We start from the raw sequence: 4,753 nt of genomic DNA, 5'->3' as shown, positions 1-4,753 counted from the left end.
TCTCGTGTTGTGTCTTTTTGATGCCCAAATTGTTCATTTTTACCATGATAAAATTGAACCTATCATGAGCATCATGGATGGTTTCTGATGAAAGCATCTTGAAATTATCGAATTCATTTAAAACAGATGTTCTTTTGTTTCCAATAATTCTTTGATTTCCACAAAAACGATTTTTTAAATTTTCCCAGATTTGATTTGCAGTCAACAGTATTATGTCATCCATTTGACTTAGAATACTGTGGGGAATTCCAGACACAAGTTCCTTTTTGGCTTGGAGTTGCAGCCTTTTTTCGGTTTCAGCAAGAGTGGCTTGATTTGTAACAAGAGTAGCCATGTCTTCTGGAGTAATATATGTTCCTTCTACACAATTCCAGACATTTTCATTTATGGAGTTGAGATGAAGATTCATACGGCCAACCCATGAATTATACTCTTCGGGAATAAGTATGGGTGCCCGTGAACCAGATCCCAAGCTGTTAGCAATAGAAACAGAGTTCATGTTGGAATAATTAGCAGAAGACATAATAAAATTTTTGTTTTTGAAAGGATTTTGAACAAGTGATATTAAAATGAAATTTTTAAAGAAAAACTTATGGAAGGTTTATAAACGCTAACCAAAAGTTTTCGACAAAAATTTCAAAGTAAATCACACAAGCTCTGAATTTTTTTTGTTTAAGATTTTTTTTTTTTAAATTTTTTTTAATTTTTTTTAATAATTTTTTTAAGGATTTTGAACAAGTGATATTAAAATGAAATTTTTAAAGAAAAGCTTATGGAAGGTTTATAAACGCTAACCAAAAGTTTTCGACAAAAATTTCAAGGTAAATCACACAAGCTCTGAATTTTTTTGTTTAAGATTTTTTTTTTTAAATTTTTTTTTTTAATTTTTTAATAAATTTTTTTTAAAGATTTTGAACAAGTGATATTAAAATGAAATTTTTAAAGAAAAGCTTATGGAAGGTTTATAAACGCTAACCAAAAGTTTTCGACAAAAATTTCAAGGTAAATCACACAAGCTCTGATACCAATTGTTGAAAATATATTACAATCTGATTACCACGAATAAAAGGTTCGGTTACCAGTTACTGGGTGACAGATATATATATTTAATGAGATTAGATGCGGAAAGATAAGAAGTGCGGAATAAATAAATACTGGAAAGCTATAAATGACTGAAAGCTATAAATGAAATAAATGACAGTATTTAAATGACATAAAGCGTTAATAAAATATATAAATATATATATAGTAGGTGGTGTTAGAACGGGACTTGTGGAACGACTGTTTTGTCAAGTTGTTAGTCAAATAAATGACTAACAGGCTTAGGGTTGGACTGGATCTTAATAGACTGTGTCTCTATTTATTAAAAGTTCAATCCGGTAAGTAACAATAAGTTCTTTTTATGTAACAATGAATTGTTTACAAAACGATACAAAATACACGGGTAATGTTTTTTTGTATGTGGGTATGGGTTTTTTTAAGGTGATTTGATGAGGTTGAAGTGGGTATTTGGAGGGTGGTAGAAGGTGGAATAAGGTTGTAGTTTTGGTGGTATAAGGTAACAAAGAGGGTGATGTTGAAAGAGCTTTGGGTGGTTATGAATATAGATTTTTGTAGTAAATCTCTCTGGATAGCCAATTCTCTCTCGCGTCTCTCTGGGGTTTGCAGTGGTCAAAAAAATCGAGGAAAATTCCTGGATGTAGGTAAGGTCTTGAATAATTTGCGGTGCAAATCTCTCCCGTATTATCTTGTTGAGTTGTGCTCGGTGAATTTTTTCTTAACTTGCAAATTCTGATGTCGAAAAACAGCAAGGTGATGATGGTTGTGGTGATTTGAAAGGGTTTTTGGAGGAGGTTTAAGGAGGGTATTTGGAGGGTGTTTGGAGAGTATTTTGAGGTTGGCTATGTGTTTATTCTTCTGGAGATGAGAGAGTAATAGGAGATATATTACAAGGAAACACAAAACACACACAAAAACTTATGTAAACATGCATCTATATATATGCAAAGGAATCAAGCAACTCTTGTTTGTTTAAGGAAAAGTAATGAAGTGATTGATTGTAAAGGTTGGAAGCACACATGATGTTTGATACTTTTGCTTTTGTGAAGATTTCTTTCCAATATATATATATATATATATATATATATATATACAATATACATACATATATATATATACAATATAATATATATACATATATATCTATATAATATATATATATATATATATATATATATATATATATATATATATATATATTCAATTGTGAATTGAATTTTCATTTTTGACCCTTGAGGTTTTTAAATTCTTGACAATTTTAGTGTTGATTTGTTTTGTCTTCAAACGACCAAATATTGCGTCTATTTTTCCGTCTTTGCGTATTTCGTTATTTGCATATTTTTCTATTTCATAATTAAGCACGAATCCACGCAACCTGAAATAACTGATAATATTTGTTAGATAATATAAAACCAATTCGTCTTATTTCAGTGATGATCACATATAAAAACATTTTTCAACATAGACTTCTAGTCTGTATGTGTACGAACATGATACCAGGAGGGGCAAAATAGACAGAAATAAAGTTAGACAATGTATTATGTTAATATTATGGCGTGCGAGATCTAAAATCGGAAGTTGAGCGAGAAATAAAGTTCGGGGGAAAGAAAAAGGAAGATAGCGGCGACAATGATTGATATTGTTAAAATTATAAGAACAATACCTATAGGTAGATTTAAAACCAGGTTGAGATATATTTCAAACTTCAATATTTGATGTATATTGATGATTAAATAGACATGTGAGAGTTCTAAAGTAATATTTGATGTATATTGATGATTAAATAGACATGTGAGAGTTCTAAAGTAATATTTGATGTATATTGATGATTAAATAGACATGTGGGAGTTCTAAAGTAATATTTGATGTATATTGATGATTAAATAGACATGTGGGAGTTCTAAAGTGTTTGCTAAGGATTGCAAAAAATTCATAAGTTACATATTAAGTTAAACTCCATTTGTGAAAAAGAAGAAGCCCTACAAATGACAATTGAAAATCTGACAATTTTGACTTTTTAAACGGAAGTCCAACAATGATTAAAATGGATAAAGTAAAAACTCAATATATTTAGAAGAATAACTATTCATTGTTGAGTGTATCACTGGAAATTTAAAAGTGAACACTAAGTTTTGCAATGCTTTATATTTTAGAATCTTTATAGATTATAAAACTATATTGAAGCAAAGTACACAAATAAGGTATGTTTTGAATTACAAGCGTTAGATATGTCTTATAAACATGTTTGAAGTAGACATTTGCATAAATATCATGTTGTGTTTTCGAGAAAACACATTAAAGTAAATTACAATGTCTAAATGAGAAAGCGGTTAAATGTGTCAAAGCAAAAGTGGTTTGGAAAATCCGAGGATGCTTTTACATATAATAGGACTTCAATGTTATATGTTTAAGTTTTATAGCATAGAGTTTAAACACTTTTATAAAAGAAAATGTTTCTAAGTTTTTCGAAAACGTGTCAAAATGGTAATCAAGGTTTAAAATGGTTTATATGCCCTTAAAAGAACATCTATCCATTGAAATGGATTGAAATGAAATTGAAATAGCAATGTTAAAACCAATATTGGTTAAATCGAGTTTTGAAGAAAAGTGTTAAGTTTAAGGCAAGTTGTCAAAAAGGTTTTAGCAAGAATATGGTTTACATTGTTAGGAATGGTCTACTAAGTTGTATGAAGTGGTTATAAAATATTTTATCGATGATAAACAAAACCGATGAAGCGAAATAACTTTTCGATGGAAGATTAAAATTAAGGGATAGGTAGATTAGTGTAGATGATCGTACCTAAATACTAAGGAGAGTATAAGGCAAGTATAAGGCGAGTACTGATGTCTTTTCCCCAAGATAAAGGACAAGAAAATTGTTTGAAAAACGTTTTATGGTGTCAATGCAGTTTACGACCTTTTATAGAGGTCAAAGGGACATCCTATGTTAAGTTTTAAGCTCAAGGTGGAAACAACGTAGAGCTAAATCGTAGCGTAGTAATAAGGTCTCACGTATGCGTTAAACCTCTGTGTCTCCTTGTGAGTCGAATCCGGAATGCCGACCAATGGTATCCAAGTGATTACTTAGAAACGACTCATCTACCTCCTTACGCGATGCTCCAATTTTCATCCGTGTCAGTATCGGAACGCTTTCCTAGTTGTAACTCTAGTACAAAGATGATGAAGAGGTATTGAGGAATAATTGGTATAGGTTTCGACTTAAGATTATTACTAGTGTATATCTAGCTACTAACCTTACATCTAAAGTCAATAGCTACCGAGGAATACCCATTATCAGTACTAAGTGCATTGCTCCTAGAGTGGCTAGTGATACAACCTAAGTGGTTAACCTATCACTTGATAAGGGATAAGAGTATTTCTAAATAAAGGCATTGTTATAAAAGTGCACTTAGTTTCTAAGTGTATCTAGATGAATGCCTATAATATGCAATGCCCGTATGCACACCGAAAAAATTTGTTTTTCAAAAGTTTAAGTTGAAAATTGTTTTGAACATAATTCTACTATAACCGTTTCCAGCCTCGCATTAATTTTCCTTAATTAAGCATAGTTGGCCAGGCTATACTTAATTAAAGTCTAATAATGTGTACTCGAATTAGTTATACCAGTAGTATGTTCTATATTTTAAAAACGTTTAGAAATTTTTTGGCTATAGTTATGGTTTTCCAAAGGAAA

Source organism: Lactuca virosa, chromosome 4, assembly GCF_052849685.1.
Source record: "Lactuca virosa cultivar CGN04683 chromosome 4, Lactuca_virosa_CGN04683_v6, whole genome shotgun sequence".
In the NCBI taxonomy this organism is placed as follows: Eukaryota; Viridiplantae; Streptophyta; class Magnoliopsida; order Asterales; family Asteraceae; genus Lactuca; species Lactuca virosa.
The sequence above is the reverse complement of the archived record's forward strand: the minus strand, read 5'-3'. Positions refer to the sequence as shown.